Here is a 26,094-nt window from a genome sequence, read left to right as displayed (position 1 = left end):
GATGGGGGATGTGTTCATAGAGGGGAACTTTCTGAGTATGAGGGCGTTGGAGGGAAAGTTTGGGTTGGTGAGGGGAAACAAATTCAGGTATCTGCAGGTGCGAGACTTCCTTTGTAAACAGGTGTCAACCTTCCCGCTCCTACCGCTGAGGGGGATTCAGGACAGGGTAATTTCCAGAGGGTGGGGAGGGGAGGGGAGCGCTCGGACATCTAGGAGGAGGAGACGCAGACCGAGGAGCTGAAGCGCACGTGGGAGGAGGAGCTGGGAGGTGAGATAGAGGATGGTCTATGGGCAGATGCGTTGAGTAGAGTCAACGCGTCCGCAACATGTGACAATAAGCGATTTTCATTTTCATTTCATTTTCAACTGGAGGTGGTATCCGTTCGCTGACTTCTTTGCGGTAAATTAATCGTCAGCAGACCGGGGGGGGGGGGGGGGGGAGTAGTTTAGGTTAGAGTAGGCGGGTAATAAGGGTGGGACCTGTACGAAAGGTAAACGGCTTTTGCACTATGTTTATGGTTTCATGGATATTGTTTATTTTGTTGTTGTTACTATACCAAAAATACCTCAATAAAATGTTTATTAAAAAAAAGAATGAATTCAGAGCATTCTCGGACTACAAATGTAATCTGAGCAAAAGCGAGATCTTCCCGATGAACCCGCAAGGGGGAGGGGCAGAGCTGGGGGGATTGCCGTTTAAACAAGCCCGACACAATTTCCGCTACCTGGGGATCCAAATCGCTCATGACTGGTCAGGCATTCGCAAATGAAACCTGACCAGACTGATGGAAGAGGAAAAAAAGGACCTGCAAAGATGGAACACACTCCCACTCTCCCTAGGAGAGTGCAGACGACCATGAAGGAACCGGGGAGCGCTGGGACCAGATGGTTTCTCGCTGACTTCTGAAAAGATTCACAACGGCACTGGCCCTGCACCTGCGGGAGATGTTCACATATTCACTGGTGAGGGGCTCCCTGCCGCCTACACTAGCACAAGCCTTAATCCCGCTGATAACTAAAAAAGACAAGTACCCAACAGAATGCGGTCCCGACAGACCCATTTCACTGCGCAAGTATTCAAAAGAGAGTACTGCAGAGAACGAGATCCATGGGGGGCCTAGCCCTCCCAAACCTGCAATATTACCACTGGACAGCAACTGCGAAGAGGGTAAAGGGGTGGATAAAGGAGCCAGAAGTCGAGTGGGTGCTTATGGAAGAGGGCTCCAGCAGAGGGACATACCTCCGGGCCCTAGCCACGGCTGCACTCCCATCCCCACTGAATAAATATTCAAACGAGCCCAGTGATGATAGCAACACTCCGGTCATGGAACCAGCTGCGACAGCACTTTGGGCTAACCAAAATGTCCGACAATGCCTCCATCTGCAACAACCACAGGTTCACCCCAGCGATAATGGATGCCACCTTCAAAGGGTGAGACAGGATGGAGGGACGCTGACAGTTACGAACTACTACACTGACAACAGACCGACAATGCTCGAGGAACTGAGGTAAAAGTTCTACCCGACGGGGGGGGGGGGGGGGGACACGAACTAGGGTACTTGCAGATCAAAAAGTTCCTACAAAGGGAAACAAGGACATATCCACGACGACCACAACAATCACTGTTAGAGGACTTACTGGACGTGGACATCCTAGAGAAAGGGAACTGTAGCGACATTTCATGTATGGGCGACTACTAACGAGGGCCAACACTCAACTGGACGAGACAAGGAAGAAGTGGGGGGAGGACTTGGGGTATGAAATAGGTTGGGGACGCTGGAGTGAAGTACTGCACAGGGTCAACGCCATCCCCACATGCGCAAAGCTACGCCTAATAATGCAGCTAAAAGTGGTACATGGAACCCACTTAACCAGAACCCGAATGAGCAGGTTCTTCCCGGAGGTGGAGGACAAATGTGAACACAGCCAAGGAGGCCCAGCCAACACACCACATGTTCTGGTCTTGCCCCAGACTTGCCGATTTTTGTACCGCCTTCTTTGAGGCAATGTCCAAGGTATGGAAGTCTTTGGGTCTCAGAATAGCAAAATCTATTTTATGCTAAGGGGGGGGGGGGGGGGGGGGAGACATGGAACACAACCATGACCACAAAAAGAAACACGAGACACAGCATCACACAAACGTAACTGGAACAGGGTACAGGAACCAATGAAGTAGGCATGCTAGACGGCCCGGGGAGGGAAGGAGGAGGAGGAAGGAATGTTGGAAGGGGAACAGGGGAACCAGCCTGAATTGGAAAAACTACTGGAGAACGACAAAACAGGAAACCGTAACCATTATTGTAAATATTGCAAGACGACTGATGTAAAATATAGAAACAGACCAAGTGCAAATATTTTACTTTATCTTATCCTTGTTTTGTATACTACAAAAATCTCAATAAAAAAATTCATAAAAAACATAAGGAATGCGTAAGTTCAACTTGTTACTTCCCAATGTCAGCTGATAAACATTAGCCTTATCTAGTAGTCATCCACAAAATTATACATTAATGTTTATGTTAAACTGAACCCACCTAATATGTTATCTTGTAATTCTAAATGAAGTATATTTTGTCAATATAGTTCCAAAGCCAGTTATTAGCCTGTTTGCGATGTTTACATGGGCAATCAGGCTATCTGTAACTAACTTGCTGAAATTGAAATTTATTCACATTGTTTCATTTCATCTTTCTCGGCGCTTGGATATCTGGTGGTGATTTCTTACGTTTCAATCAGACTTGAAAAACAAATCCCACGCTATAAATGTTTAATTCGATGGAATAATAATCTTATTATTCTGTAAGATAATATAGAGGTAATTGCCTTAATTCAGGAGGTTATGACTTTTTTCCATGTAGACACACAAAACGTGGAACTGGCTCCAACAAACTCATCACACATCAATAATTCATTCTAAATTACTGAGCCCAGACTAGTAAAACAAGTTTTACGATGATTGCCAAGCTCTGTACTTTCAAAGGTAAGCTGTAAATCGTGAAAGTTCTTGTCTTAACTTGTATATTTATAGAGGGTTGTTTTTTGTCCCAAAACACAATACCAAAGATCCTTGTTCAGATTTTTTTTATTTTTTTTACATAGAATTTACAGTGCAGAAGGAGGCCGTTCGGCCCATCGAGTCTGCACCGGCTCTTGGAAAGAGCACCCTACCCAAGGTCAACACCTCCACCCTATCCCCATAACCCAGTAACCCCAGATTGCACACACCAGACAAATGGTACTGGAATTCTAGAACAGTGTATATGCATTTCAACTGAAAGTAAACCCTTTTCCCCTTATGAGCAGAATTCAATTCACAGGTGTGAAAATTAATCAAAGTGGATATTAACAAGTTAACACATTCGGGTCCGAGTTGACTCCAGTCAAAGTCCATTCACCTACGCAGAGTTAAAATTGGGCCCAATGTTTACAAAGTGGCCCGGACATAATGGCCAAGTGATTTCTTCCAGTTGCGCCTAAAACAATAAGTAAAACTTAGAAAAGTTTATTTGAGTGTTAATAAGGATTATCATCCAAAAAAGTAGTGTACGAAACATCAAACTGATTCATACGAACACAAATACATGCACCCATATGTTAACCAATTCTTTTCCCAAGAGAGACTTGTGCTTTAAAATATCTTGTTCATCCAGCTCTATAAACAGCTGTTGGTGGAAAATTATTTATAATTATCTACATATTAAATGGAATGTCAAACTGGTAGGCACAGAGACAGAAGTACCTGAGTTATCCATTATCTCTCGCTTTCTAAGCTCATTGAGAAGTCGATAGCGAAACAAAATTTTCAGGCAATGAAAAACTTAAAAACTCTCTAAAATACTTGTACTGATGCACCTCAGATAAATTTAACAAACAGGACTGGAGGCACACTGGCAAACAAATAGAAAAACTGAAGTAAATATGCCTTTTTGACGGAAGAAACAGAGGGCATTATTTCTACCATGGAATAGGTAGATCTGGTTAGGGTGACAAGTTAAAATCAACAAAGAATAAAGAAAAGTACCGCACAGGAACAGGCCCTTCGGCCCTCCAAGCCTGTGCCGACCATGCAGCCCGTCTAAACTACAATCTTCTACACTTCCTGGGTCCGTATCCCTCTATTTCCATCCTATTCATGTATTTGCCAAGATGCCCCTTAAATGTCACTATCATCCCTGCTTCCACCACCTCCTCCGGCAGCGAGTTCCAGGCACCCACTATCCTCCGTGTAGAAAAACTTGCCTCGTACATCTCCTCTAAACCTTGCCCCTTGCACCTCAAACCTATGCCCCATAGTAATTGACCCCTCTACCCTGGGAAAAAGCCTCTGACTATCCACTCTGTCTCTGCCCCTCATAGTTTTGTAGACCTCTATCAGGTCGCCCCTCAACCTGCATCGTTCCAGTGAGAACAAACCGAGTTTATTCAACCGCTCCTCATAGCTAATGCCCTCCATACCAGGCAACATTCTGGTAAATCTCTTCTGCACCCTCTCTAAAGCCTCTACATCCTTCTGGTAGTGTGGCAACCAGAATTGAACACTATACTCCAAGTGAAGGCAAGCATGCCGGCTGCCTTCTTGACTACCTTCTCCACCTGTGTTGCCCCTTTCAGTAACCTGGGGACCTGTACACCTAGATCTCTCTGACTGTCAATACTCCTGAGGGTTCTACCATTCACTGTATATTCTCTCCCTGCATTAGACCTTCCAAAATGCATTACCTCACATTTGTCCGGATTAAACTCCATCTGCCATCTCTCCGCCCAAGTCTCCAAACGATATAAATCCTGCTGTATCGTCTGACAGTCCTCATCGCTATCTGCAATTCCACCAACCTTTGTGTCGTCTGCAAACTTACTAATCAGACCAGTTACATTTTCCTCCAAATCATTTATATATACTACGAACAGCAAAGGTCCCAGCACTGATCCCTGTGGAACACCACTAGTCACAATCCTCCAATCAGAAAAGCACCCTTCCATTGCTACTCTCTGCCTTCTATGATCTAGCCAGTTCTGTATCCATCTTGCCAGCTCACCCCTGATCCCGTGTGACTTCACCTTTTGTACCAGTCTGCCATGAGGGACCTTGTCAAAGACCTTACTGAAGTCCATATAGACAACATCCACTGCCCTACCTGCATCAATCATCTTTGTGACCTCTTCGAAAAACTCTTATCAAGTTAGTGAGACACGACCTCCCCTTCAACAAAACCATGCTGCCTCTCCATTTGCTTGTAAATGGGAGTAGATCCTGTCTCGAAGAATTCTCTCCAGTACTTTTTCTACCACTGACGTAAGGCTCACCGGCCTGTAGTTCCCTGGATTATCCTTGCTACCCTTCTTGAACAAAGGAACAACATTGGCTATTCTCCAGTCCTCCGGCACATCACCTGAAGACAGTGAGGATCCAAAGATTTCTGTCAAGGCCTCAGCAATTTCCTCTCTAGCCTCCTTCAGTATTCTGGGGTAGATCCCATCAGGCCCTGGGGACTTATCTACCGTAATATTTTTCAGGAAGCCCAACACCTCGTCTTTTTGGATCTCAATGTGACCCAGGCTATCTACACACCCTTCTCCAGACTCAACATCCACTAATTCCTTCTCTTTGGTGAATACTGATGCAAAGTATTCATTTAGTACCTCGCCCATTTCCTCTGGCTCCACACATAGATTCCCTTGCCTATCCTTCAGTGGGCCAACCCTTTCCCTGGCTACCCTCTTGCTTTTTATGTACGTGTAAAAAGCCTTGGGATTTTCCTTAACCCTATTTGCCAATGACTTTTCGTGACCCCTTTTAGCCCTCCTGACTCCTTGCTTAACTTCCTTCCTACTTTCCTTATATTCCACACAGGCTTTGTCTGTTCCCAGCCTGCTAGCCCTGACAAATGCCTCCTTTTTCTTTTTGACGAGGCCTACAATATCTCTCGTTATCCAAGGTTCCAGAAATTTGCCGTATTTATCCTTCTTCCGCACAGGAACATGCCGGTCCTGAATTCCTTTCAACTGACATTTGAAAGCCTCCCACGTCAGATGTTGATTCACCCTCAAACATCCGCACCCAACCTAGGTTCTTCAGTTCCCGCCAATATTGTTATAATTTGCCTTCCCCCAATTTAGCACATTCACCTTAGGACCACTCTTATCCTTGTCCACCAGCACTTTAAAACTTACTGAATTGTGGTCACTGTTCCCGAAATGCTCCCCTACTGAAACTTCTACCACCTGGCCGGGCTAATTCCCCAATACCAGATCCAGTACAGTAAATGTATTAAATCGCGTGGCTGACACAGCGTACCTTCAGCCCACTCACTTCCAGAATGAGAGGAGGAGAGACAAAGGACATACAACAACCCTGTGCCACATGGTAGCTAAAATATTATAACGAGATAGTATGGCTCAGATTTTATCTGGATTCCACCTTTAACAGAAACCTGCTGGGTTTCCCAGCCCTCAAGAAAATCCTAATTCAGGGAGTTAGGAGTTAAATTAAAAAGTAGGACTTCAAAGGTAGTAATCTCAGGATTGCTACCAGTGCCACGAGCTAGTCAGAGTAGGAATGTCAGGATAGATAGAGTGAATGCGTGGCTCGAGAGATGGGGCAAGAAGGAGGGATTCAAATTCCTGGGGCATTGGAACCGGTTCTGGGGGAGGTGGGACCAGTACAAACCGGACGGTCTTCACCTGGGCAGGACTGGGACCGATGTCCTAGGGGGGGAGGGGCGTTGCTAGAGCTGTTGGGGAGGGTTTAAACTAATGTGGCAGGGGGATGGGAACCGATGCAGGAAGTTGGAAGGTAGTAAAACAGGGACAGAAACAAAAGGCAGTAAGGGGGAAAGTGTAAGGCAGAGAAGACATAGTCAAAAATCAAAAAGGACGACAGTACAAGGTACGGTGACTGAGGGGAGCTCAGTGATTAGGCCCAGTAATACTAAAAGGAATAAAACGGGAAGTAAAATCATTAATGGTAAGCGACGCGACAGGTTGTTACATGAAGATATGGGTTCAACGACAAGGAAAATTAGGAGAAAGGTTAAGAGGAAATATAACTAAGGAGAGGTTACTGATTGAGGTGTTAAGATTTAAAACAGAGGTAAAAAAGCCAACATAAGTGTACTTTACCTGAATGCTCGTAGTATTCGGAATAAGGTAAATGAGTTGATGGCGCAAATCATCGTGAATGACTATGATTTAGTGGCCATTACTGAAACATGGTTAAAGGATGGTCACGACTGGGAGTTAAATATCCGAGGGTATCAAACTATACGAAAGGATAGAATGGACGGTAAGGGCGGTGGTGTAGCTCTGTTATTTAAGGATGACATCCGGGCAACAGTAAGGGATGACATCGGTGCTATGGAGGATAAGGTTGAATCCATTTGGGTGGAAATCAGGAATAGGAAGGCAAAAAAGTCACCGATAGGAGTAGTCTATAGGCCATCAAATAGTAACATTATGGTGGGGCAGGCAATAAACAAAGAAATAACGGATGCATGTAGAAATGGTACAGCAGTCATCATGGGGGATTTTAATCTACATGTCGATTGGTTTAACATGGTCGGTAAAGGCAGCCTTGAGGAGGAGTTTATAGAATGTATCCGCGATATTTTCCTAGAACAGTATGTAATGGAACCTACGAGGGAACAAACGGTCCTAGATCTGATCCTGTGTAATGAGACAGGATTGATTCATGGTCTCATAGTTAGGGATCCTCTCGGAAGGAGCGATCACAATATGGTGGAATTTAAAATACAGATGGAGGGTGAGAAGGTAAAATCAAACACTAGTGTTCTGTGCTTAAACAAAGGAGATTACAATGGGATAAGAGAAAAACTAGATAAGGTAGACTGGAGGCAAAGACTTTATAGTGAAACAGTTGAGGAACAGTGGAGAACCTTTCTAGCGATTTTTCACAGTGCTCAGCAAAGGTTTATACCAACAACAAGGAAGGACGTTAGAAAGAGGGAAAATCGACCGCGGATATCTAAGAAAATAAGGGAGAGTATCAAATTTAAGGAAAAAGCATACAAAGTTTCAAAGATTAGTGGGAGACGCGAGGACTGGGAAATCTTTAGGGGGCAACAGAAAGCTACTGAAAAAGCTATAAAGAGTAAGATAGATTATGAGAGTAAACTTGCTCAGAATATAAAAACAGATAGTAAAATTTTCTACAAATATATAAAACAAAAAAGAGTGACTAAGGTAAATATTGGTCCTTTAGAGGATGAGAAGGGAGATTTAATAATGGGAGATGAGGAAATGGCTGAGAAACTGAACAGGTTTTTTGGGTCGGTCTTCACAGTGGAAGACACAAATAACATGCCAGTGGCTGATAGAAATGAGGCTATGACAGGCGAGGACCTTGAGATGATTGTTATTACTAAGGAGGTATTGATGGGCAAGTTAATGGGGCTAAAGGTAGACAAGTAGAGAAGTCTCCTGGCCCTGACAGAATGCATCCCAGAGTGCTAAAATAGATGGCTAGGGAAATTGCAAATGCACTAGTGATAATTTACCAAAATTCACTAGACTCTGGAAATTAGCCAACGTGACACCACTGTTTTAAAAAGGAGGTCGGCAGAAAGCGGGTAATTATAGGCCAGTGAGCTTAACTTCGGTAGTAGGGAAGATGCTGGAATCTATCATCAAAGAAGAAATAGCGAGGCATCTGGATGGAAATTGTCCCATTGGGCAGACGCAGCATGGGTTCATAAAGGGCAGGTCATGCCTAACTAATTTAGTGGAATTTTTTGAGGACATTACCAGTGCGGTAGGTAACGGGGAGCCAATGGATGTGGTATATCTGGATTTCCAGAAAGCCTTTGACAAGGTGCCACACAAAAGGTTGCTGCATTAGATAAAGATGCATGGCATTAAGGGGAATGTGGCATTAAGGGGAATGTAGTAGCATGGATAGAGGATTGGTTAATTAATAGAAAGCAAAGAATGGGGATTAATGGGTATTTCTCTGGTTGGCAATCAGTAACTAGTGGTGTCCCTCAGGGATTTAGTGTTGGGCCCACAATTTACATAGATGATTTGGAGTTGGGGACCAAGGGCAATGTGTCCAAGTTTGCAGACGACACTAAGATGAGTGGTAAAGCAAAAAGTGCAGAGGATACCGGAAGTCTGCAGAGGGATTTGGATAGGTTAAGTGAATGGGCTAGGGTCTGGCAGATGGAATACAATGTTGACAAATGTGAGGTTATCCATTTTGGTAGGAATAACAGCAAAAGGGATTATTATTTAAGTGATAAAATATTAAAACATGCTGCTGTGCAGCGAGACCTGGGTGTGTTAGTGCATGAGTCGCAAAAAGTTGGTTTACAGGTGCAACAGGTGATTAAGACGACAAATGGAATTTTGTCCTTCACTGCTAGAGGGATGGAGTTTAAGACTAGGGAGGTTATGCTGCAATTGTATAAGGTGTTAGTGAGGCCACACCTGGAGTAGTGTGTTCAGTTCTGGTCTCCTTACTTGAGAAAGGACGTACTGGCACTGGAGGGTGTGCAGAGGAGATTCACTAGGTTAATCCCAGAGCTGAAGGGGTTGGATTACGAGGAGAGGTTGAGTAGACTGGGACTGTACTCGTTGGAATTTAGAAGGATGAGGGGGTATCTTATAGAAACATATAAAATTATGATGGGAATAGATAGGATAGATGCGGGCAGGTTGTTTCTACTGGCGGGTGAAAGCAGAACTAGGGGGCATAGCCTCAAAATAAGGGGAAGTAGATTTAGGACTTAGTTTAGGAGGAACTTCTTCACCCAAAGGGTTGTGAATCTGTGGAATTCCTTGCCCAGTGAAGCTGTAGAGGCTCCTTCATTTAATGTTTTTAAGATAAAGATAGGTAGTTTTTTGAAGAATAAAGAGATTAAGGGTTATGGTGTTCGGGCCGGAAAGTGGAGCTGAGTCCACAAAAGATCAGCCATGATCTCATTGAATGGCGGAGCAGGCTTGAAGGGCCAGGTGCCCTACTCCTGCTCCTAGTTCTTATGTTCTTATGGGAGGCAAGGACTGCTGCATGGGACGGCTAAGTTCTTTACTAGCATTTCAGCATTTCTTGTGGGTTAAGAGGACTGTTTCCCCCAGCAAATCTGTAAATCTCCCCTACAACTGCCCAACCGATCCTTCCTTCCTTTTGAATTCAGATCTCTCTTTTCAATCCCTTGAGGTAATTTCTCCACCCAAAACACTGAGCCTCTGGCAATTTCTAACCACAGTAGCAGTAAATTTACCTGCTCCCATGCTGAGGCCTCTCCTGCGGTATTCTCTGCCTGACAATCAGGCTGACTTCCACACAGGCAATTTGTTACAAAGGAATGCATGCCGTGGAGTTAACACACCACGGCGTTTAGTAAACTTAGACTTCCAGATTTCCCGTCCAGAGGTCCATATCCCTGCTTGGAAACCGTGCCGTTGTAATTATCAGGCCATAGTTCCAGGGTTTAATTCAACTAGAAATAAAGGTATTCTTAAGTGATTAGGGCAAAAATGCTCAAGTAAAATGACAAGTTATAAAATATTTATCCTTTAAATTATGTGGACATTTCTCCAAATCTCAGCTACCCCTATCCTAATTCACACCAAGTCCCATTTATCAATGATTCCTATGCGATAACACTTTCATTTTAAAATTCTCACTCTTCTTTTCAAATTCCTGCATTGCCTCGCTCCTCCTATCACTAGCCTCCCCCAGCCCTAGAATCTTCTGAGATGTCTGTGCTCCTCCAAATCTGGTCTCTCGTGCATCCCTGGTTTTAGTCATTCCACCGATGGTGGCTGTGCCTGCAGATGCCAGTTGCTCGAAGCTCTGAAATTCATTCTCTGTACCTTTTTACATCGCTATCCTCCTCCAAGAGGTTCCTTAAACACAACTCCTTCACTCAGGTTTTGGTCATCTGTCTTACTATGTACTTGGTACAAAATCTGTTTGATAATGTTCCTGTAAAGCACCTTGGGATACCTCACTACATTAAACATAACATGTAACAACAACTTACATTTATGTAACACCTCTAATGGAATAAAGCTTGCCAAGGCACTGCACAGGAGCAATAAAAGACAAAATATGACACCGTGCCACATAAGAAACAAACGTATGATCAAAGAGGTAGGTGTTAAGAAGTGTTTTGAGGGCGGCACAGTGGTTAGCACTGCTGCCTACAGCGCGGAGGACTCGGGTTCGAATCCCGGCCCTGGGTCATTGTCTGTGTGGAGTTTGCACATTCTCCCCATGTCTGCGTGGGTTTCACCCCCACAACCCAAGGATGTGCAGGCTAGGTGGATTTATGCAGGAAAATAAATAAAAATAAGTGTTTTTGGAGGAAAGCAAAGTACAGGAGCAGAAAGAGAACCCGCTGCAAGTGACATTCGGACTATTGTTAAATAGATAAGAATTGAACCAGGCGAGAGCAAGTCTCACCAGCTGGAAGACTGTGGATAAGAAAATTTCACAAACAGTTTCTTGTGGTAGATTTCTGAACATTCGCCGGATGCTTTTTCTCCCCCAGCTAGTATCACTAGCACAGTGGTTAGTACTACTGCCGCACAGTGCCAGGGACCCGGGTTCAATTTAGGCCTCGGGTGACTGTGTCGGGTTTGCACTTTCTCCCCGTGTCTGCGTGGGTTTCCTCCGGGTGCTCCAGTTTCCTCCCACAGTCCAAAGATGTGCATGTTAGGTGGATTGGCCATGCTAAATTGTCCCTCAGTGTCCAAAGATGTGTAGGTTAGGTTCTGGGGTTGCAGGAATGGGATGGAGGAGTGGCCCTGGGTGGGATGCTCTTTTGGAGGGTCGGTGCAGAGTCGATGGGCCAAATGGCCTCCTTCTGCACTGTAGGGATTCTATGATCTCTCCCTGAGACACCCAAACGCACTATTACTTCAACTGCAGAGCAAACACCTGCAATCCCTAAATTCAGCCCCCAGCAAACTTGCAGGATTTCTTATCAGACACCTTAGAACTCCTGTCTTCCCTCTCTGAAATATACACTTTGAACTTCCTTTCTGCCTTTCCTGGTGTGTCACTGGACCCCTGTCGTGAAGTAGCAGATTTTTTTTCTACTGTGTTTGTTCCCAAAATCACTAAATTACTAACCCCTTTGGAAACCATCTCTTCACGTCAACGTTGGTAAAACCTCATTTAATATGTACATGAAACAAATACAAAAAACCTAACCTTTTTGCTCGGAGGCCCCCCAAGCTGACAAAACAGAACTAAATTAAACTGAAACCATGTTCCACCTTCTTAATGCACAAATATACATATAGAAACATAGAAAATAGGAGCAGGCCAATTAGCCCTTCGAGCCTGCTCCACCATTCATTATGATCATGGCTGATCATCAAGTTCAATAACCTGATCCCGCCTTCCCCACCATATCCCTTGATCCCTTTCGCCACAAGAGCTACATCTAATTCCATCTTAAAATTACACAACGTTTTGGCCTCATCTACTTTGTGTGGTAGCGAATTCCACAGATTATCTACTCTCTGGGTGAAGAAATTTCTCCTCATCTCAGTCCTAAAAGGTTCACCCCTTATCCTCAAACTATGATCTCTAGCTCTGGATTCCCCCACCATCGGGAACATTCTTTCTGAATCTACCCTGTCTAATCCTGTTAGAATTTTATAAGTTTCTATCAGATCCCCTCTCACTCTCTAAACCCCAATGAATATACTCCTAACTGATTTAATCTCTCCGCACATGACCCTCCATAGCAAGAACATCCTTCCTCAGATATGGACACCAAAATTGCACACAATACTCCAGATGTGGCCTCACCAATGCTCTGTAAAATTGCAGTAAGACATATACTCTAATCCTCTTGCAATGAAGGCCAACATATCATTTGCCTTCTTTACTGCCTGCTGTACCTGAGCGCTTAATTTCAGCGACGGATGCACAAGCACACCAGGTCTTGCTGATTACCTACCTCTCTCAATTTACACTCATTCAAATAATAATCTGCCTACCTATTTTTGCTGCTGAAGTAGATAACTTCACATTTATCCACATTATACTTCATCTGGCATGCAAGCACAGTGGTTAGCACTGTTGCTTCACAGCACCAGGGTCCCGGATTTGATTCCCGGCTTAGGTCGCTGTATGTGAACCCTTGAGCCGAACCTCTTAGTGCGTACTTTATCCGCTCCAATTTTATGAACCCTGCCATGTCATTGATCCAGACCTCCACACCCGGGGGCTTAGCTTCTTTCCACATAAGTAGAATCCTTAGCCGGGCTACTAGGGACGCAAAGGCCAAAACATCGGCCTCTCTCGCCTCCTGCACTCCCGGCTCATCTGCAACCCCAAATATAGCCAACCCCCAGCCTGGTTCGACCCGGACCCCCACCACCTTTGAAATCACTTTTGCCACACCCACCCAGAACCCATGCAATACCGGACAGGACCAAAACATGTGGGTGTGGTTCGCCGGGCTTCCCGCGCATCTCCCGCACCTATCCTCCACTCCAAAAAATCTACTCAGCCTTGCTCCAGTCATATGCGCCCTGTGTAGAACCTTGAATTGTATCAGGCTGAGCCTGGCACACTAGGACAAAGAGTTTACCCTACTTAGGGCATCTGCCCACAGCCCCTCCTCAATCTCTTCCCCCAGCTCCTCCTCCCATTTTCCCTTCAGCTCCTCTACCATCGTCTCCCCCTCGTCTCTCATTTCCCTATATATATCTGACACCCTACCATCACCCACCCATGCCCCCAAAATAACTCTGTCCTGGATCTCTTGCGCCGGGAGCTGCAGAAATTCCCTCACCTGTTGCCTCACAAATGCCCTCACTTGCATATAGCGAAATGCATTCCCAGGTGGCAACCCATATTTTTCTGTCAGTGCTCCCAGACTCGCAAACGTCCCGTCTAAGAACAAGTCCTTCAATTTCGCAATTCCTGCTCGCTGCCAAGATTTAAATCCCCCATCTATCCTTCCCGGGACGAACCTATGGTTGTTCCTTATCGGGGACCACACTGAGGCACCCGTCACTCCCTTATGTCGTCTCCACTGCCCCCAAATTTTCAGAGTTGCCACCACCACTGGCTTTGTGGTGTATTTTTTCGGGGAGAACGGTAACGGCGCCGTCGCCAGTGCTTTTAGACTAGTTCCCCTACAGGACACCATCTCCAGTCTTTTCCACGCCGCTCCTTCCCCTTCCCTCATCCACTTACATATCATTGACACGTTGAGGCCCAATAATAATCACTTAGACTCGGCAGTGCCAGTCCCCCTCTGTCCCTCCTGCGCTGCAGGAACCCCCTCTTTACTCTTGGGGTCTTTCCAGCCCACACAAAGCTCATAATACTCTTGTCCACCTTCTTAAAAAAGGCCTTTGTAATCAGTACAGGGAGGCACTGGAACACAAAAAGAAACCTCAGAAGGACCATCATTTTAACCGTCTGCACCCTGCCCGCCAATGACAGGGGAGCCATGTCCCACCTCCTAAAGTCCTCTTCCATCTGCTCTACCAGTCGTGCCAAGTTAAGCTTATGCAAGGTTCCCCAGTTCCTGGCCACCTGGATCCCTAAATACCGGAAATCCCTTGTTACCCTCCTCAACGGTAAATCGTCTATTCCCCTGCCCTGTTCCCCGGGGTGCATCACAAACAGTTCACTCTTCCCCATATTCAATTTATATCCTGAAAATTCTCCAAACTCCCTGAGTATCTGCATTATCTCAGGCATCCCCTCCACTGGGTCCGCGACATACAACAACAAATCATCCGCGTATAATGACACCCAATGCTCTTCTCCTACTCTTAAGTACCCCCCTCCACTTCCTCGAGCCCCTCAGCGCTATGGCCAGTGGCTCAATTGCCAACGCAAACAGTAACAGGGACAGGGGACATCCCTGTCTTGTACCCCTATATAGTCAGAAGTGGTCAGATCGTTGCCTATTTGTAATCACACTTGCCACCGGGGCCCTGTACAGGAGCTGAACCCATCTAATGAACCCCTCTCCAAATCCAAATCTCCTCAGTACTTCCCACAGGTAGTCCCACTCCACTCTATCAAATGCTTTCTCTGCATCCATCGCCACCACTATCTCCGCCTCCCCCTCCGGTGGGGCATCATCATCACCCCCAGCAGCCTCCGTATATTAGCATTCAATTGCCTCCCTTTAACAAACCCCGTTTGATCATCATGCACCACCCCAGGGACACAGTCCTCTATCCTCGTCGCCATCACCTTGGCCAAAAGCTTGGCATCGACGTTCAAGAGGGAAATAGACCTGTATGACCCGCACTGCAGCGGGTCTTTGTCTCTTTTCAGGATCAGCTATATCGTCGCCTTCGACATCGTCGGGGGTAGCGTCCCCCTTTCCATAGCCTCATTAAAGGTTCTCGTCAGAAGTGGGGCCAGCAGGTCCATGTATTTCCTATAGAACTCCACCGGGAACCCATCCGGTCCCGCGGCCTTCCCTGCCTGCATGTTCCCAATTCCTTTTACCACCTCCTCCACCTCAATCTGCACTCCCAGTCCTGTCATCTCCTGTTCCTCAACCTTCGGGAACTCCAGCTGGTCTAGGAAACGCATCATTCCCTCTTTCCCTTCCGGGGGTTGAGCCTTGTATAGCCTCTCGTAAAATACCTTAAACACCCCGTTCACCCTCTCCGCTCCCCGTTCCATCTTTCCCTCCTCGTCTCTAACCCCTCCGATCTCTCTCGCCGCCCCCCCTCTTCCTAAGTTGTTGGGCCAGCAGCCGGCTCGCTTTCTCTCCATATTCATACTGCACTCCCTGTGCCTTCCTCCATTGTGCCTCCGCCTTACCCGTGGTCAACAAGTCAAAGTCAGTGTGCAATCTCCGTCTTTCCCTGAATAGCCCTTCATCTGGAGCCTCCGCATATTGCCTATCCACCCTCAAAATCTCCCTCAACAATCTCTCCCTTTCTTTATCCTCGTTTCCCCTTATGGGCCCTTATGGAGATCAGCTCCCCTCTAACCACCGCCTTCAGCGCCTCCCAGACCACTCCCACCTGGATCTCTCCGTCATCATTAATCTCTAGGTACCTTTCAATAAATCCCCTCACCCTTACACATACCTCCTCGTCTGCCAACAGTCCCATGTCTAATCTCCAGAGTGGGCGCTGCTCCTTTTTCTCTCCTACTTCCAGATCTACCCAATGTGGGGCATGATCTGAAATGGCTATAGCCGAATACTCCGTTCCTGCCACCTTCGGAATCAGCGCCCTTCCCAGGACAAAGAAGTCTATCCGGGAGTACACTTTGTGGACATGGGAGAAGAAGGAAAACTCTTTACTCCTTGGCCTAATAAATCTCCAGGGATCCACTCCTCCCATCTGCTCCATAAAGCCCTTAAGCACCTTGGCCGCTGCCGGCCTCCTCCCGGTCCTAGATCTGGACCGGTCCAGCCCTGGGTCCAGCACCGTGTTGAAGTTCCCCCCCCATTACCAACTTTCCCATCTCCAGGTCCGGGATGCACCCCAACATACGCTTCATAAAGTTCACGTCATCCCAGTTCGGGGCATATACATTCACCAGCACCACCGCCTCACCTTGCAATCTGCCACTCACCATCACATATCTACCCCCACTGTCCGCCACTATGGTCTTCGCCTCAAACAATACCCGTTTCCCCACCAGTATTGCCACCCCTCTATTTTTCGCATCCAAGCCCGAGTGGAATACCTGTCCCACCCATCCTTTTCTTAATCTGACCTGATTCGCCAGTTTCAGATGTGTCTCCTGAAGCATGACCACGTCTGCCTTTAGCTTCTTAGGTGCGCAAGTACCCTTGCCCTCTTAATCGGCCCATTCAACCCTCTCACGTTCCACGTGATCAACCGGGTTGGGGGGCTCTTTACCCCACCCCCCCACCCCCCTCATCGACTAGCCATCCCCTTTTTTAGACCAGCTCCTCACCCGGATCCCACGCACCCGCTTATCCCCCCGATGGCGCCCTCCCCTCCCATCCCGTAACAGCTCCCCCTTCCCCTTAGCAGCAGCAACCCAGTTAACCCCCCCCCCCCCCCCCCCCCCCCCGCTAGATCCCTCTCTAGCTTAGTTGCTCCCCCCATATTGCTTCTGGAAGTCAGCAAACTCTGGCTGACCTCGGATCCCCCGTTTATCCTTAGCCTCCCATTATGTGAGGCCCCCTCCTTCCTGCGCCCCCACGGAGCTCCATCTCTTGGGTCTTCTGCGCCTCCTTTAACCCCTCAATCGCCTGCAGCATCGGCGCCAGCACCTCCTTCTTGAGCTCCTCCACACATCGCCGGAGGAATTCCTGCTGTTCCAGGCCCCATACCAACTGGCCTCCCTCCACCGCCATCTTGCTTCTCACTTCCCTTCTTTGCCGCTGCTCCAGAGGATCCTCCGCAATCTGGCCACTATTATCTCTTCTGTCCATTCACATCCGGGGGGACTCCCTTCTATGTCGCCTCACAGTGGGTTTAGCCTTCGAAAATTGCCGTTGGGGCTCCCGATAAGAGCCCAAAGGTCCGTTAAAACGGGAGGTGCCGAAAGGTGCGACTTAGCTGGTCATCGCCGCACCCGGAAGTCGCGAAAGCCTTCTTAAAGTCTAAATAAACCTCATCCTCCGGTTCTCCCTGGTCAACTCTGCTAGTTACATCTTCAAAGAATTCTAGATTTGTCAAGCATGATTTTCCTTTCGTAAATCCATGCTGACTTTGTCTGTTTACACCACTGCTTTCCAAATGTTGTGCTATGAAATCCTTGACTCCAGCAGCTTCCCTTTTTGAATAGTAGGGTTACATTCCCTACCCTCCAATCTGTGGAAGCCATTCCAGAGTCCAAAGAATTTTGGAAAATTACCACCAATGAATCTACTATTTCTAGGGCCACTTCCTTAAATACTCTGGGATAAAGATTATCAGAGCCTGGAGATTTGTCCACCTTCAATCTCATCAATTTCCGCAAAACCATTTCTTTACTAATACTAATTTCCTTCAGCTCCTCACTAAAACTTGTGCTTCTCAGAACTTCTGGTACATTATTCAGGTCTTCCTTTGTGAAGCTAGGAGCAAAGTACGAATTTAGTTCCTCAGCCATTTTTTTGATCCCTGTTATGAATTCCCCCATTTCTGACTGTAAACATTAGGGTTTCATTAACCTTTTTCTCTTTACATACCTATAGAAACTTTCACAATCAGTTTTTATAATCCCCGCTAGCTTACTTAGAGTTATACATTATTCCTAATACTATGCTAATGACATCTGCTGTGGAACCCAAGCTTGCACTCTGAATCAAATCCTTAACAAAGACGTTAATAAGTTGACAGACGACAGTCATGAATCTGTGGAGACAGCACAGACAGTATTCAAAGGGCCTTAAGTGGTATTCGTCTCTCCCGGTAACGAGTTTAGAACAACGGTTTAGATAAAAGTATTTATAGCTTATGGAGGATAACAGATTATAGATGATCGGGAAGGTCCCCGAGATATACATATGTTAAGATACAGTCACGGAAGTTCATGGTGGCAGACAGCCAAATACACAGAAGGCAGAATCAAAGAACAACAAAGGTATAATTGACCAGTCCCCGAGAAGGAAAGGAGGCAGTTACCATCTAACAGTCTCAGAAAGTGGACTGGCCAGTTTCCAATCACCAAGCCTGAAGGTTTACAACAAACAAGCTTTTACGTCTGACAGCCAAGGCAGTGCAGAAAACCTTTGTAACTGCAGTTTTAAAATATCTTCGCTGGACCAAGAATAGATGGTTCCCAGATTTGAGTATTAACCCTGTATTGTGTGGTAACTAAAGCTGGTTATTCAATTTGGATGTTGTTTGAGGAACATGGGATGTCTTACAGAGTTCAGGTATCATAGATATATTTTTTATCCAGGGTTATGTTCCATAGAAACTGTGTGTTTAATAATCCATACATATTAACTGCATGAGAGCAGAGTAGTCCAGTTTATGTGTATTTGTCTTTTCTTTACTTTAATGGGCTGGATTCTCCAGTTCCCCAGCCGTGTGTTTCTCGACGGCGCGTCGTTCGTTGGCCGTGGGAAGCTATCTTCCCGCTATTTGTCAATAGATTTCCTATTGAAGCCATCACACGCCGCCAGGAAACCTACAGGCGGAGGTGCACTGACAGCAGGTAAAGAAAATCCCACCCAATGGAGAATTCCAGCCAATAGATAGTCTTGAATAATTGTTACCTGACAACTGGGCTATTTAGTCTCCTCACACATAAACAAAATAAAACAATACACCCCCGTGAATCGGTGTTCCAAGTTAGGATACCCTCGCAAATAACATAAGCTTGTTTCTTGACATAACAGTACGTGGTGTTTCACATTGACCCCTTCAAAAACCATATCCAGCAAATTCCACCTCCACATTGCCAGTGCCAAAAAGAATTCCACACCTACATGGATGGCCAGAGACTAAAGCATGATCCCAATCCAAAATACTTGGGAATTACTCAAGATAGGACTCTTATCATTCAAGAACAATTGAAGAAAATCGTCAAAACCAAGTCTGCTGACGATACGACCATAATGGGCCGGATATCGAATAACAACGAGTCGGAATACAGGAGGGAGATAGAGAACCTAGTGGAGTGGTGCAGCGACAACAATCTCTCCCTCAATGCCAGCAAAACTAAAGAGCTGGTCATTGACTTCAGGAAGCAAAATACTGTACACACCCCTGTCAGCGGGGCCGAGGTGGAGATGGTTAGCAGTTTCAAATTCCTAGGGGTACACATCACCAAAAATCTGTCTTGATCCACCCACATTACCTAACAGACGAAGTGGCAGACTAGTCATCTTAATCTCAGCAAAAGCGGAGGTTATCGCCTGGCTTCAGCATTCACTAACTAGCTGGACAAACTGGGTCCTCCCACCCTCTCTGTGGTTGACAAGGCACTCAACTGGGTTCGACCCATTTCTCGCACCTTCCCCTTCACCCGTTCCCCCTCCACCCCCAAAGCCTATGATTGTTCTCACTTTGCATTCATCAGCCTCCACATTCATAAGGATCTTGTTTCAATAAGATTAGGGAGGGTGGTAAAAGAGCTGGGGGGGGGGGGGGGGCATTATTAATTAGAGATAGTATAACAGCTGCAGAAAGGCAGTTCGAGGAGTATCACCCTATTGAGGTAGTATGGGTTGAAGTCAGAAATAGGAAAGGAGCAGTCACCTTGTTAGGAGTTTTCTATAGGCCCCCCAATAGTAGCAGAGATGTGGAGGAACAGATTGGGAAACAGATTTTGGAAAGGTGCAGAAGTCATAGGGTAGTAGTCATGGGCGACTTTAACTTCCCAAATATTGAGTGGAAACTCTTTAGATCAAATAGTTTGGATGGGGTGGTGTTTGTGCAGTGTGTCCAGGAAGCTTTTCTAACACAGTATGTAGATTGTCCGACCAGAGGAGGGGCAATATTGGATTTAGTACTGGGTAATGAACCAGGTCAAGTGATAGATTTGTTAGTGGGGGAGCATTTTGGAGATAGTGACCACAATTCTGTGACTTTCACTTTAGTAATGGAGAGGGATAGGTACGTGCAACAGGGCAAGGTTTACAATTGGGGGAAGGGTAAATACGATGTTGTCAGACAAGAATTGAAGTGCATAAGTTGGGAACATAGGCTGGCAGGGAAGGACACAAGTGAAATGTGGAACTTGTTCAAGGAACAGGTGCTACGTGTCCTTGATATGTATGTCCCTGTCAGGCAGGGAAGAGATGGTCGAGTGAGGGAACCATGGTTGACAAGAGAGGTTGAATGTCTTGTTAAGAGGAAAAAGGAGACTTATGTAAGGCTGAGGAAACAAGGTTCAGACACGGCATTGGAGGGATACAAGATACCCAGGAGGGAACTGAAGAAAGGGATTAGGAGAGCTAAGAGAGGGCATGAACAATCTTTGGCGGGTAGGATCAAGGAAAACCCCAAGGCCTTTTACACATATGTGAGAAATATGAGAATGACTAGAGCGAGGGTAGGTCCGATCAAGGACAGTAGCGGGAGATTGTGTATTGAGTCTGAAGAGATAGGAGAGGTCTTGAACGAGTACTTTTCTTCTGTATTTACAAATGAGAGGGGCCATATTGTTGGAGAGGACAGTGTGAAACAGATTGGTAAGCTCGAGGAAATACTTGTCAGGAAGGAAGATGTGTTGGGCATTTTGAAAAACTTGAGGATAGAAAAGTCCCCCGGGCCTGACGGGATATATCCAAGGATTCTATGGGAAGCAAGAGATGAAATTGCAGAGCCGTTGGCAATGATCTTTTCGTCCTCACTGTCAACAGGGGTGGTACCAGGGGATTGGAGAGTGGCGAATGTCGTGCCCCTGTTCAAAAAAGGGACTAGGGATAACCCTGGGAATTACAGGCCAGTTAGTCTTACTTCGGTGGTAGGCAAAGTAATGGAAAGGGTACTGAAGGATAGGATTTCTGAGCATCTGGAAAGACACTGCTTGATTAGGGATAGTCAGCATGGATTTGTGAGTGGTAGGTCTTGCCTTACAAGTCTTACTGAATTCTTTGAGGAGGTGACCAAGCATGTGGATGAAGGTAAAGCAGTGGATGTAGTGTACATGGATTTTAGTAAGGCATTTGATAAGGTTCCCCATTGTAGGCTTCTGCAGAAAGTAAGGAGGCATGGGATAGTGGGAAATTTGGCCAGTTGGATAACGAACTGGCTAACCGATAGAAGTCAGAGAGTGGTGGTGGATGGTAAATATTCAGCCTGGATCCCAGTTACCAGTGGCGTACCGCAGGGATCAGTTCTGGGTCCTCTGCTGTTTGTGATTTTCATTAATGACTTGGATGAGGGAGTTGAAGGGTGGGTCAGTAAATTTGCAGACGATACGAAGATTGGTGGAGTTGTGGATAGTGAGGAGGGCTGTTGTCGGCTGCAAAGAGACATAGATAGGATGCAGAGCTGGGCTGAGAAGTGGCAGATGGAGTTTAACCCTGAAAAGTGTGAGGTTGTCCATTTTGGAAGGACAAATATGAATGCGGAATACAGGGTGAACGGTAGAGTTCTTGGCAATGTGGAGGAGCAGAAAGACCTTGGGGTCTATGTTCATACATCTTTGAAAGTTGCCACTCAAGTGGATAGAGCTGTGAAGAAGGCCTATGGTGTGCTCGCGTTCATTAACAGAGGGATTGAATTTAAGAGCCGTGAGGTGATGATGCAGCTGTACAAAACTTTGGTAAGGCCACATTTGGAGTACTGTGTACAGTTCTGGTCGCCTCATTTTAGGAAGGATGTGGAAGCTTTGGAAAAGGTGCAAAGAAGATTTACCAGGATGTTGCCTGGAATGGAGAGTAGGTCTTACGAGGAAAGGTTGAGGGTGCTAGGCCTTTTCTCATTAGAACGGAGAAGGATGAGGGGTGACTTGATAGAGGTTTATAAGATGATCAGGGGAATAGATAGAGTAGACTGTCAGAGACTTTTTCCCCGGGTGGAACAAACCATTACAAGGGGACATAAATTTAAGGTGAAAGGTGGAAGATATAGGAGGGATATCAGAGGTAGGTTCTTTATCCAGAGAGTAGTGGGGGCATGGAATGCACTGCCTGTGGAAGTAGTTGAGTCGGAAACATTAGGGACCTTCAAGCAGCTATTGGATAGGTACATGGATTACGGTAAAATGATATAGTGTAGATTTATTTGTTCTTAAGGGCAGCACGGTAGCATTGTGGATAGCACAATGCTTCACAGCTCCAGGGTCCCAGGTTCGATTCCGGCTTGGGTCACTGTCTGTGCGGAGTCTGCACGTCCTCCCCGTGTCTGCGTGGGTTTCCTCCGGGTGCTCCGGTTTCCTCCCACAGTCCAAAGATGTGCAGGTTAGGTGAATTGGCCAATGATAAATTGCCCATAATGTCCAAAATTGCCCTTGGTGTTGGGTGGAGGTGTTGAGTTTGGGTAGGGTGCTCTTTCCAGGAGCCGGTGCAGACTCAAAGGGCCGAATGGCCTCCTTCTGCACTGTAAATTCAATGATAATCTATGATTAATCTAGGACAAAGGTTCGGCACAACATCGTGGGCCGAAGGGCCTGTTCTGTGCTGTATTTTCTATGTTCTATGTTCTATGATCGCCCTCTGTCATTTACACCAACTCCAGCACGATGCCACCATGAAACATGCCACCCCCTCATCCACCCTATAAGCATTCCGTAGGAACCGTCGCCCTCTGTAACACCCTGATACACTCCACCATCACCCCCAACTCCGCATCCCCTTCCCACGGCACCTTCTCTTTACCTCCTCCCTCTTCACTCGTTTCAAGGCAAGCAGCATTTCCCATGCACCTTGTTCAACTTGGTCTACTGTATTCACTGCATTCAATGTGGTCTCTTGTCAAGAAGCTGTGGTAAAATGAAAATTAAGGAATCTAATGAATGGGAATTGGTTAAGCTGACAGCTGGACTGAGATTTTGGGCTGTGTGTGGGCGAATAAAACCCCGTGGGTGAAGAAGATGTGGGTTGGAACGTAGTCGGGGGGGGGTGGGTTGGCACTGCCGAACTTCTGCAACTACTACTGGGCGTCTAATATAGCCATGATTAGGAAGTGGGTAATGGGGGAGGGGTCAGCACGGGAGCGGTTGGAGGCGACGTCATGTAAAGGCACCAGTCTGGGAGCATTGGTAACGACACCTCTGCCGTTCTCACCGGCCCAATACTCCACAAGTCCAGTGGTAGTGGCGGCACTGAGGACAATGGAGGAGGTATAAGGTGGAGGGTGCGTCGGTCCGGACCCAGATTTGTAACAAGCACAGGTTTGTACCGGGCAGGCTGGATGGCAGGTTCCAGAGCTGGCAGAGGGCAGGAATTAGAAGGATGGGGGATTTGTTTATAGATAAGAGCTTTCCCAGCTTGAAGGCGCTGGAGGATAAATTTAAACTGCCGCCAGGGAATGGTTTTAGATATTTGCAAGTGCGAGACTTCCTGAGGAAACAGGTGTTGGCCTTTCCGCTGCTGCCGCCACGGGGGATACAGGATAGAGCAGTTTCCGGTACCTGGGTGGGGGAGGGGAAGGTGGTGATATCTACCAGGAGCTGCTGGAGGCGGAGGAAACCCCGGTGGAGGAGCTTAAGAGCAAGTGGGAGGACGAGCTAGGAGGAGAGTTAGAGGCGGGTCTATGTGCGGACGCCCTAAGCAGGGTCAATTTCTCCTCACCATGTGCCACGCTTAGCCTAATACAATTTAAGGTGGTCCACCGGGCACACATGATGGCGGCGAGGATGAGCAAGTTTTTCGGGGTAGAAGATAGATGTGCGAGGTACGCGAGAACCCCAGCAAACCATGTCCACATGTTCTGGGCATGCCCGAAGCTCAGAGGGTTTTGGCAGGGGTTTGCGAAGGCAATGTCCAAGGTGCTAGAAACACAGGTGGTGCCGAGTCCAGAGGTAGCGATCTTTGGAGTGTCAGAAGTTCCGGGAGTTTAGGGAGTGAAAGAGACCAACGTCCTGGCCTTTGCCTCCCTGGTAGCCCGGAAACGGATCCTTTTAATGTGGAGGGACTCGAAGCCCCCCAAGTGTAGAGACCTGGGTTAGTGACATGGCTGGGTTTCTCAGTCTTGAGAAAATAAAGACTGCCTTAAGAGGGTCAATGTTGGGGTTCTCTCGGAGGTGGCAGCCGTTCGTCGACTTTCTCGGGGAAAATTTAAATGTCGGCAGAAGCAGCATTCTGAAGGGGAGGGGGGTCGGGCGGATAAGTGTTAGATGGTTGAGGTGTGTGAAGATTGGGTCGGGTGGGGGAAATGTTTATCTTACCATGTTAATGTTATTGTTTTTGTTATTGTCAGAAAAATGTTTTGCAAATACCTTAATGAAAATATTTTTGAAAGAAAGTAAATAACAGTGGTGCAACTTTTATTCTTTTTAAACTTTTTAAGTGGTACTTTATTAGCAGGGTGTTAAACCAGATGCTTTCATTTTACAGACGATGAGTGAGTCCATTATTTCCAAGTGGTATTGCTCTTTGTGCACTTGCTTGTTGTACACAATATGAGTGGCACTTCTTTAAAATTCATTCTTCAGAAGTGAATGTCAGGGCAGGCCAGCCTTTATTACCTCATCCCTTGTTATCCTGATTTGGCGATAGTGGGCATTTTTCTCAAGAACATCTTGAAACAGCTCCCACATTTGCCTTAAACCATTTTTAACTACTTAGCTCACTATTTTGATTTAACTAAACTTATTTCTAGGTTTACTATTTCTAAACCAGTAACTAGCATATATATATATATGCCTGTCATCATGCCTCCAATTAATTACATCATTTACAGTTGAAGAATCCAATTTTTTCCAGTCCTATAATTCAGTACCCTGGCACAAGGAATGATCCATGTGGCCCTTCCCTACACTATCTCCATGGCCTGAGTACCTATTTGTTTCTTGGGACCACAGGAGCTACAGTACTCAGGTTGACATCTGACCAAAGGTCTGTAATATAGCTCAGTGCTCTAATTACTTTGTTAAATGCCACTTGATCACCAAAGATTCAACATCAAGCTGACCAATCACCATTACTGGAAAATGCATCTGTACCTATATTGGATAAAAACAAGATGAAGCCTTGTTACAATGGCTTTCTGTGGTCAAACAGCCTGAGACCACACATTGCCTAGACTTAGAAATTAAAAGTAGCCACTTGGGAGAAAGACACCAAAACTGATGGTAACTATAAAACCTTACCTAAAGATGAGAAGAAAAATAATAGTGCAGAATAATTGTTGGAAAATACTGCATTCATTTAAAAATGGGTATGAATAGACATTAACTCCACAGCATATTTTAAATCTGTCTCTTTGCCTTTTGTTCCCTTTTATGATGAACAAACATTTAATTGGAACTGCTTATTTCCAGAAATGCCATCGTCCCCCAAAAAAGTATACATCAGACATGTTTACCAAACAAATTATAAGCTACAATTTACTAGCTACTGTTGGCCACATGGAAACTCAGATGAAAGAAACTCCAGGGCTGTTCCCCTCATGCCTGTAACTTGTTCTCTCTGACAATAAGCATCTAGAAAACCATAAATATTAGACAAGAGTGTCATGTGTATGTCTGGTCACACTAAACAAAAGGACAAGATCCTGAATGCAGCAGTCCTCTCAAGCATATTGACACTCAACCAGCTGAGGCA

At 46.2% G+C, this 26,094-nt stretch overlaps 1 protein-coding gene across 6 annotated transcripts in view; it reads right to left on the bottom strand.

Annotated features, from left to right (window-relative positions):
• aopep (aminopeptidase O (putative)) overlaps positions 1-26,094 on the bottom strand; it is a 480,514-nt gene that overhangs the window by 206,733 nt on the left and 247,687 nt on the right. The window lies entirely within an intron of this gene.

Source organism: Scyliorhinus torazame, chromosome 9 (assembly GCF_047496885.1).
Source record: "Scyliorhinus torazame isolate Kashiwa2021f chromosome 9, sScyTor2.1, whole genome shotgun sequence".
Lineage (NCBI taxonomy): Eukaryota > Metazoa > Chordata > Chondrichthyes > Carcharhiniformes > Scyliorhinidae > Scyliorhinus > Scyliorhinus torazame.
Note: the sequence above shows the minus strand (reverse complement) of the source record. Positions and strands in the feature narration are given on the sequence as shown.